Consider the following 10,884-nt stretch of genomic DNA (forward strand, 5'->3'; position numbering starts at 1 on the left):
TCCCTGGGTCAGGAAGGCTCCCTAGAGTAGGAAATGGCAGCCCACTCCAGTGTCCTGCCTAGAAGATTTCATGGTCAGAGGAGCCTGGTGGGCTCCAGTCCATGGGGTTGCAGGGAGTCTGGCACGACTGAGTGCCCACGCACACACTCAGCAACACATGGGGTTTCAGCTGCCCCTCCCCCCAGCAACACCTGTGCCAGTCTGATTCTAGTGATTCTAGGCTGTATGTAATGCCATCTTATTATGGTTTTAATTTGCATTTATAAGAGTCGGACACAACTGAGCGACTGAACTGAACTGAGTGATTACTGATTCTGAGCACTTTTCATGGACTTATTGGACATTGATATATATCTGGTGAAGAGAGCCCAGCAAATGTCATTTAGGCACTTATTAAATAACTGCTGTGTGCTGAGTGCTGTCTAGATGCTGGAGATTTTTCAAGTGGGCTGGCTGTTAGAGACTTTCCTGAGAGTCTGAGAGAAGCCTAAGAGTTCACAGCCCACGAGGGAAGGCAAGCAATAACCCCGCCCGTGTAGAACTGCTCCACAGTCCATGGGGAAGAAAGTTCCTGGGGAACCACACTCTCATATTTCCTCCTGGGTGGCCCTCTGTTAACCCTGCCCCCCAACTTCCAGTTCCACCCCTTGGCCAGAACGCTTCCATCCTCTGAAACCTGCCTTATCAAATCTCCCTGTCTCCCAGGAAACCCCACTCTCTACCCATGGAGGCTGTTGTCTTCCCTTCCATTCCCTCTCTCCCAGCGTTACATTTCCTGGAGTCTGGGTTCTTCCTGCCAAACTTTAATCCCGAAGCCTCAGCAGAGCAGTCCCCTGCGGCGTTCGGCACTTTGGTCCCTCGGGTGATGGTGTTCACTCTGAACTGGGCTTCGTCCAGGGCTCCCAGATTCCAGCTGCTCGGATTGTCCACACACTCGTCTTTATCACACACACATCCTCCTTCCCCAAAACAAACCTTCCTTAAACAGTCCATCAAGCCCAGAGTCCGAGTCCCCAAAACTGAGAGAATAAGACGTCCACAGCAATGCAAAAGCATGAAGGGGTTTTATTTCTAGCTCGAGCTAGGGCTCCCGCCACATCCAACGCAGTGGATTGGAGCAAGGAGCCCCGAGCCCAGATTTGCAGCAGTATTTATAGGTTTTAGAACAGAGAGTTGGCAAGGGCTGACTGGCTGCAGGAGTTTCCTAGTCTTTACTAATTGGTTAATCTTTATTGGCTGCAGGGGTTTCCTGGTATTTACTAATTGGCTGTTGGCTGCAGGGGGATGTCTTTTATGTCCTGATAAACTCAAACCAGGTTACGGGCAGTATGCTGATTAGACAAGTCCTGGCATCCGCGGGGATGACCTCACTGGGCAATGACTCAGCCTTTCCCGTGAGTCCTACCTTAGTCCCTGAAGCCTATCATGGCGTGTGTTAGGTCCCAACATTCCCCCCCGTCCTTTGATCATGGAGAGGAATCCTCCTCTTCATTCTGAGACATTGCCTGATATTGTTGTCTCAGCATCATCACTCGAACTGTACCGATATGTTCTTTTTACAAAGGTCCAAGGTCGAAGGATAAATCTGGCCACCAAGTATTGGGTGGGGGGGATTCCAGTAGTCGAATTGAGTACCTCATGGGTTAGTCCATTACGAAGTGTCCAGGTGATCTTAGCAGGTTGATGTGGGTTAGCACCAGCCGTTCCGGAGTGGAGAAGGAGGGCCACCAACAGGAGAGTCCAGGGGATTTGTCTGGGGCCAGCTGGCGGACGAGCTTCATTTTTAAGGGGTTGGTGGGATGCAGCGTTGCCTTCCATTCTTTTTGGGCCTTTTCTTGTTCCTCTGGGGTGGCACGACGCACGTGGTTGCAGTGCACCCAGGGTCTAATTCCGTCCACCTTTAGGGCAGTGGGGGTGGTAAGGAGAACAACATAGGGGCCCTTCCGTCTTGGCTCTAAGGTTCTTGACTGGTGTCTCTTAACCCAGACCCAATCTCCCGGGCCCGTATCGTGGGACGGGCTTGTTCCTTTACTCTGGCCCTCATGAACTCCTCGTATCAGTGACCAGATACGTTTATGCACTTTACTTAGAGCCAGCATCTCTTGTTGGAATGTGCGTAGTAAGAGAGATGGTTTAGTCTTTGCCTCAAACACTGAACAAATGGGGGGTGGACTTCCATATACAATTTCAGAGGGAGTCAAACCTAGTTTATAGGGGATATTGCGTGCCCGAAAAAGCGCAAAGGGAAGGAGGGTTACCCAGTCCCCGGCAGTCTCTATTGCCAGCTTTGTTAAAGTTTCTTTTAGGGTCCGATTCATTCTTTCTACTTGGCCTGAGCTCTGGGGACTACTCGCAGTGTAGCTTCCATTTGGTCCCCAGGGCTGAGACCAGTCATTTAACAATTTTGCTCACAAATGCAGGTCCATTATCAGAGCCAATAGATGCCGGCAGCCCAAACCTAGGTATTATCTCTTCTAGGAGCTTCTTAGCCACTATTATTGCTGTCTCCTTTTCAGTGGGGTAAGCTTCTACCCACCCAGAAAATGTATCAACCAAAACTAACAGGTAACGATAGCCATACTTGCCTGGCCTTACCTCTGTAAAATCTATCTCCCAGTGCTGTCCCGGCCTTTCCCCCCGGTATCTTACACCCGTGTGCTGTCCTTTTCCTGGTCTCATCATCTGACAGGCCTTGCAGGTGCGGACATGTCCTGTATGGTTTTCTTTTGTCGGGGAAACCGCAGCTGCGCTGCTTGTAGAAGCATCAAAGTCTTTTTCTCTCCCAAATGGGTGGTTTGATGTAAATGGGTACAGAGATGTCTGCCCAGGTCGGCAGGAAGCAACAGGTTGTCATCCTGGTCCCGATACCCTCCGTCCTTGCCCGCAGGGCGGTTGGTGCTATCCTGCATCCAGCTTAAATTGGAGGGGGAGTATATGGGGCTTGGGGGGAGAGTCCCCATCCCCGGCGGTGGTAATCCTACAGCCAGCACGTGAGCTTGGCATCCAGCGGCCACCTCGCGGGCTGCTGCATCGGCAGCACGGTTGCCTCGGGCCCTGGCATCTTCTCCTTTCTGGTGTCCTGGGACATGTACTATGGATACCGCCCAGGGCAAGTGGACCGCTGCCAAGAGTCTGTATTTCAGGTAGGTTCTTAATCTCTTTTCCCTCTGCCGTCAAGAACCCCCGTTCTTTATATATAGGGCCTTGAATATGCACGGTGCCAAATGCATGCCGGCTGTCAGTGTAAATGGTGATCTTTTTCCTTTCGCCCTCTCTAGTGCTTGTGGCACAGCTATCAGTTCTGCTTTTTGGGCGGATGTTCCAGGGGGCAAAGCCTCGTTGAACAACCTCGGCGAGTTTTTAAATCCCTGTGGAAGGCGAGTCCAGGTCAGCTGTCCTACAGTTTGACTGTCTTCGTCAGTCCATTCGAATGCGAAGATCTCTTGGCTCTGGGGGGCCAGAGGCAAACTGAAAAAGGCATCTTTTAAGTCTAAGATCGTATACCAGATGTAGTCTGGTGGCAAGCCGCTCAGGAGGATGTATGGGTTAGGGACAGTGGGATGAATGTCACTCACCCGTTTGTTGACTTCACGAAGATCTTGGACGGGTCTAAAGTCCATTCCCCCGGGCTTTTTCACAGGCAGCAGGGGAGTATTCCATGGGGACCGGCACTTTTTAAGAATCCCTACCTTCAGGAGGCGTTGTATGTGTGGTGTGATTCCTTGCCGGGCCTCCTGACTCATGGGGTACTGCTTTATCTTCACAGGGGTAGCATTTGCTTTTAGTTCAACAATGATGGGAGGTCTTTGCTTTGCCAGTCCTACTCCTGCCGTCTCGGCCCAGGCCAGAGGGTATTTTTGGATCCATTGTAGCATAGCCGGGTCCACAGCTGCAGGGGGTTTTGGTGAATATAGTCTGTATTCATCTCTCAGTGCCAGGGATAAAACATGAATTGATTGTCCAAGCCCGTCTGTGACTGATATGCCTCCAGAATCAAAGTGAATTTGCACGTTGACTTTGGACAATAGGTCTCTTCCTAATAAAGGGGCCGGACATTCCGGGATCACCAGAAATGAGTGGGACACCCGTTGGGCTCCCAAGTCCACTTTTCGTTTAGTAGTCCAGTAATATCTTTTTGTCCCAGTGGCTCCCTGGACCAAGCTAGTCTTCTTGGACACCGGCCCGAATTTTTGATTGAGGACCGAGTATTGGGCTCCCGTATCCACCGTGAAGCCAACCAGTTTCCCCTCCACATTAATAGTTACCCAGGACTCGGGGAGGGGTGCCGGGCCCTGACCCCCCTAATCACTATCTCCTCCTGCATATAAAATGTGGGTACCTGAGGGAGACCCTTCTTTTCTTACAGTCCTTTTTTTCAGGTTTCTCTTGGGGCACTCATTTTTCCAGGGCCCTTGCTCTTTGCAGTAGGCGCATTGGTCTCTCTTTAGGGTCGGTCTGGCTGGTTTCTCCCTTCCTTTCGGCTGGGTGTCTCGAGTCTTCCAGGAATCAGGTCCCAGTCTCGTCCCCGCAAAGAACATTTGAGCCAGCTCTTTCTGATTTCTTCGGTTTTCCTTGGCTCTAAATTCCCTTTCCTCCCGTCTAATTTGTTCCTCCCTCTCCTCAGGGGTCTCTCTGTTATTAGACACTTTCTCAGCTGCCCTCACCAGATCCTGTATTGACTGTTCTCCCAGCCTCTCTATCCTCTGTAACTTCCTCCTGATATCCGGAGCTGCCCGATTAACAAAGGCTAGCAAGACTGCTGTGTGTGACTCATCAGCCTGAGGGTCCATGGGCGTATACTGCCTGAAAGCCTCCATTAACCTCTCTAAAAAGGATGCCGGGCTCTCATTTGGCTCCCGCCTTATCAAATTTACCTTAGACAAATTCGTTGGTTTCCTGGCGGCTGCCCGGAGGCCAGCCATCAGAGTCTGGCGGTACACTCAGAGACGCTCCCTACCTTCAGCGCGTTCAAAACCCCAGTTCGGTCGCATCAAAGGAAACCCCTCCTCGATTAGGTGGGGCTGCGTGGTGGGTCTTCCGTCCACTCCTGGAACATGTTTTTGTGCTTCCGATAGAATTTGCTCCCGTTCCTCCTTGGTGAAGAGCACCTGCAACAGCTGCTGACAATCATCCCACATAGGATTGTGAGTAAACAAGATAGAATCTAGGAGATCAATAAGACGGGTTTTTCGGGAAAAGAAGGGGTTTGAGTTTTCCAGTTATATAAATCACTCGTAGAAAATGGCCAGTACTGGTATGTTTGCTCCCCACCGGGATTTGCTGGCCCCACCCAGACAGGGAATGCCCGAACGGTGGATGAAGGAGCCTCCCGGCTTCCGTCCTCAGACAAGTCTCTGCCCCTTTGAGTCCTTCCGCGAGTTCCTTGGGCCGGCCCCCCTTCCCATGGCGGAGCCGAGGGTTCTGGGTCCCTCCTTTGTTCTACGGACGACACCTGCGGTACCTGCGGGGGCAAGGGTGGCTGCATATATGGGGGAGGTGAGATTTCAGTGTCTAAGTCAATCAGGCTAGGATATAAACAGGATTCCTGGAGTATCAGCTTCTTCTTCTGACTCTCCCGATCTTCATGGTCAGTCATTACAGACAAAGGGGTGGAAGAGCTTTGACCCATAACGATGGAGCTCACAATGAACACACACACAAAAATGGCGCCGGCACACAAAGAAAGGCGAGAGACAGAAGAGAAGCAAATACCGGCCGAAAACACAGAACTAGGTCTATCCCGGGTCACTGCTGTCTTGCTTCCCAGTGTCATCTCACCACAGGGCGTCCACTGCCCACCAGATTCGGAGTCGGGAGAGACATTCCTTCCCACTCCCTCACCGAACCAGCTGCCTTCCAGCGCGAATGCTGGGCCCCGGTCTTATGCTGGCTGCCAGTTGCCTTCCAGCCCGCTCACTGGGCCTCGGTCTTACACTGGCTAGGACGACTAATTCACCTCTGATTAGGCCTAACAAGAGCCAGCTGCCTTCCAGTGCATATGCTGGGCCTCGGCCTTACACTGGACTTAACCAGACTTAACACCAGTGTTCAAATATCTTTCCTCCTAGTGAGGAAACCCCTTCTACCGGGAGAGTGTTATTCTTCCCAGTTAAAGGGATCCCGGACGAGCCCCCAAATGTTATGCTCAGAGTCTGAGCCCCCAAAACTGAGAGAATAAGACGTCCACAGCAATGCAAAAGCATAAAGGGGTTTTATTTCTAGCTCGAGCTAGGGCTCCTTGCTCCAATCCACAGAGAGTTTTGGAGTATTTTGAGAGTCTTAATTAACATAGGGCTTTTCTCATTGTTGAGTCAATGATTGTCACCAGGCCTCCATATCCTTAGGCACCTGGGAATATATTAATCAATGTATTTGGAATATAGAAAAGGAAATATAGTAGTTTTTAAGGTTAGCAATACTAGACTTTTTGAGTTAATGAATTTTCTGTTTTGTAATAGATCACTGTACTTTGTTATAAACCACTGTGTCCTTGCTATGTAAAAATGTAACTTTATCACTACCTTAAGACTAAATAGATCTTAATGGGAACATTGGTGAAAGGATTTTCATTTGTTGGGCTGATGTTTGCTACTAAATCTCCATGTTCCCTGCCCTTATAATGAATATAACTAGCATATAGGAGAAATAAGTATTAACCTTTAAGCATATAGGAGAAATAAGCATTAACCTTTAAGATTAATCATGTTAACCTTGTGTTAAATAAATTCCTTTCTTGATTGTAACTCACTACACCCTCACCCTATAGAAATGTAACTTTATTTGGAGGGTGGTGCCTGGTTTAAGAAAAAACACCCTTGGAAGAAACAAGCTTTTTGGTAATCAGAAAGAAAGGATCATAAAATGTCAGCAGATCTCATGGCCAGAAGATGATGCAATATCCCTAAGACCTTTTTTTTTATGCATTTATGTGAAGCACCTGATTTTGATAAAGGTCAGGACTGCTGACCCCCCGTGTGACTCTGTATTCATCTCTGTATGTAACAAAAGGTATATAAGCAAACCCCAAAATAAAGAAATCGGATCAGTTTCCAGAAAGACTGATTCCCCCATGTCGTTTCTTTCTTGCTCCCCATTTTTCTGGCTGAATTCCCATCTGGAGCATGGATGCTATTCCACATAAACCAAGTTATTCAGCCTCTTTTTCTCCACTAATTTTCCTACTACACTATCCATTTCTAATCTCTCTATATATCTGTAATTAAATATGTATTTTTCCAAGGACGCTGACTCTGTCCCCACCTTCGAATCATCCTGGATCCACTGGGGCTGGACCCCAGCACCTCTTCATTTCTGAGCATCCTCACCCACAGTGATACTAATAATTCACATGACAGTGAAGAATGGTATTCACCCCCTTCCTTCCCCTTCCCTGCCCACCTCCTGCCCCATCTCGGGGGTCACCCCTGAAAGGCTGTTATTCAAAGGGAAGCCACTGTGAGACTGTGCGCTTCTCCTTGGCTGGGCCCTTAGTTCATGAAGATTGGCCCAATGCTCTGAGGTGATTAGGTCCTTGGACAAGGATGCACCTGCTCCCTGCCCTCCAGGCGTTAGGGAGAGAGGGAAGGGGCATCCCTGGCACAGGATGGCAGGTGAAGCTCCTCTGGGCCACTCTGGAAGCAAAGGGCGTTGTGGGGTCTGAGAGCTGGAGCGTCCCACCCAGGCCTCTCCTGCTGTGTGCTCCCTGTGCCCAACCTGGGAGCCCCCTTCTCTGAGCTTTGAACCCCGGCTGTGGTTGTCCTGAGCAGGGGGGTACAAAGGGGGCACTCAGGGAGGCCTCAGACCCCAAGCACCCAGCCTTCTCAACAGACACTCCCCAGCCTCATGCCCAGAAAATCCGCGCCAGGCAGAATCCTCCTCTGGGCCCCGAAGCAGGCAGGGCTGCTGTGGCCAGTTACCGACTGGACTGAGGAGTGGGGGGCAGGCGTGGCTGTGGAGAGCCCTCTGGCCCTCAGGGCCCGCCAAGGAGCCCAGCTAGTGCCACCCGAGGGGAGTCCTGGCTCCAGTTTCTCCCACAGCCAGGGGACAGCAAGTGGCTTTCCAGGCGGAGGAGGCCTCACAGGGGCCCCAGCTCATAGGTCCTGCTGCTTCCTGTGAGGCCACAAGAAAGGGTGTGAAATCTGAAAAGGTCTGGGACCAGGAAGCAGGCTCGCCTCACTCCACTGAGGGCCTGTCCCTGGGAGCTGGCGGTGGAGTCCCTGCGGGCCGTGTCCTTAACGCTGTCCCTAGGCAAGTCCACACCCCCCCCAAAGGCAAGCCGGCTCTGGGAAAGCAGGGCTAGCGATGCAGCCAAGGACTCCTGAGCAACAAGAGACCTGGAACCAGGGCCTCGGGAACGGGGCAGGGAGGAGGAAGGGTGGGAGGCCAGCCTGGAGCCCCCAGTTCTGGGAGCTGGCTGCAGGGGTGGGAGGGGAGGTGTCTGTAACCTGAATTCCCTCTAAGCTCCTCAGAGTCATGAAAGGATTAGAGAAAAAGGCAGGGAACATTTTTTTTTTGAAGTGTCATTCATAACAAAAGATAATTGATTAAATATCAATAACTCGAGAAAATAACAGCTGAGAAAGTGTTTGAAACATAAAAGCCTGGCAGGAGATGCTTCTGAAATCAGCAGTGTCTGAAAGAATGAATGAGATAGCCGTGGCCATGACTCACCCCGGGAGAGAAAGGCCACAAAGCAAGGTGGCTTCCAGCCCCACCTCCCCTTGCCCGAGAGGCGAACATTCCTAGAGACAAAGGCCCACAGAGGTAGAGAGGCATGACCCCTGAGCTGCACATCCGAGAAGAGCCTGGAATGTAGGCCACCCAGAGGGATGGGCCGGCAGGCAGGTACCAGGACAGAAGTGTCTGTCCAGCCTCCCCAGGCCTGGGGTCCCGACAGGCTCAGAAGAGCGGGCACCAGTCTGTATGGCCAGCCAGGCACCTCGCTATGTACTCCAGCATCGAAACCTCAAGGTAACTGACATCATTCTGTGAAACCCGAGGGGCCTGCCTAGAAGGCGTTGTCGCCTCCTCTCCAAGTGAATCTGGAGACAAAATCTTTCATCTGTTCCTAAACTTTCTAAGATCATTTCTGTCCTGGGACCTTGGTAACTTAGGTCCTTTCAGCTGAATAACACTGATGCCCCAGATCTTCATATGGCGACATCCTTGCCATTGTCTGGGTCTCAGAGATGGTGAAAGTAAACCCCATCTGGAACTTCCCTGGTGATCCAGTGGTTAAGACTGTGCAACTCCAGTGCAGGAGCACGAGTTCCATCCTTGGTTGGGAAGCTCAGATCCCACAGGCCATGTGGCATGGCCAAAGAGACAAACCAAAAAAGTAAACCACCTGTGAACTCTCCAGCCTGTTATCTTGATTTTCTTCAAAGCACTCATCACTCTCTGGAAGTAATATTTTATTCACATCTGCCTTTTTGTTTTCTGTCTTCTCTCCCACACAATCACCCCCAGAAAGTGAGTTCCTTGATACAGGTCGATTTGCTCAGCCCTAAATCCCTATACTTACTTCCACACTGTCAGACATACATAATACTCAATGCTGCTGCTAAGTCGCTTCAGTCGTGTCCGACTCTGTGCGACCCCAGGGACAGCAGCCCACCAGCGCCCCCCACCTCCCTGTCCCTGGGATTCTCCAAGCGAGAACACTAGAGTGGGTTGCCATTTCCTTCTCCAATGCATGAAAGTGAAAAGTGAAAGCAAAGTCGCTCAGTCGTGTCCAACTCCCAGCGACCTCATGGACTGCAGCCCACCAGGCTCCTCCATCCATGGGATTTGCCAGGCAAGAGTATTTGCCAAATGCTGAATAGATTATGCTGTTAGTAAAATGGCTTTTTCCTAAGGGCTCTTAATAATATGGTTTAATTATGCCACAAGTTTAAATGAAAAAACCAAAGTAAGGTGTTACGCAGACAGTATGATCTTAGTTATGTTAAGTGTCTCCTGTGCGAGCGTGTGAATAAGCCCACCAGCTTCAAGGTTTCAGACGTGATCTCGGAGTTGGGGTCATGGGACATTTCCTCTGCTTCTTTGTACTTCATTGTGATTTAGATGTATTTCTCAATAAATAATAGTTTTTCAATCAAAAAAAAGTTAGAAGTTGTTGGAGGAGGCGCCCTCCTGGGGGAAGCACAGTGTTGATGCCTTGTTGGTAAATGCCCTGTATGGACACCTATACCTCATTCACGGGGAGCTGCGTCCATCAGGGTCACAATGAGACTGACGTTTACCTGGTCCTGGGGTGAGCTCCCCAAGTCAGCAGTGACCAGCTGTCACTTTACCTGTAACCAGCCCTGTGACTTTCATCCATTCTGGCTTTAATCCTTGTCTATTTCACCAGGAAAGTGAGGGATTGGAATCAATTAAGCTCAAATACGGGCTTCCCTTGTGGCTCAGCTGGTAAAGAATCTGCCTGCAATGCGGGAGACCTAGTTTCATCCCTGGGTCAGGAAGATCCCCTGGAGAAGGGAAAGGCTACCTGCTCCAGTATTCTGGCCTGGAGAATTCCATGGACTGTTGGTCCATGGGGTCACAAAGAGTCAGACACGACTGAGCGGCTTTCACATTCAAGTTCAAACACATTCAAGTTTCAAACCCTTTTAGAAACGCCCCACAGAAGAGTCGAGGCAGAGCCAGGGTTCCACCAATATTCCCACAAAGGAGGGTCTCCCAGGACCTGGGGACCTGACGGAGACCTTGAATCCATGAGGACACATACAGAGTAACTGGGGCACCTTCCTGGAGCGGGGGTTCATAGCTTCCATCTTATTTGCACAGAGGAGGGCTGGTTCTCAAACAAAGGGCAAGATTCAGCTGCTGTCAGAGTCCCCAGCAAGCCCTTTCCAGAAAAGTCTGGTTAACTAGTGTCCA

The sequence above is a fragment of the Ovis canadensis genome, chromosome 1 (genome assembly GCF_042477335.2).
Source record: "Ovis canadensis isolate MfBH-ARS-UI-01 breed Bighorn chromosome 1, ARS-UI_OviCan_v2, whole genome shotgun sequence".
NCBI lineage: Eukaryota > Metazoa > Chordata > Mammalia > Artiodactyla > Bovidae > Ovis > Ovis canadensis.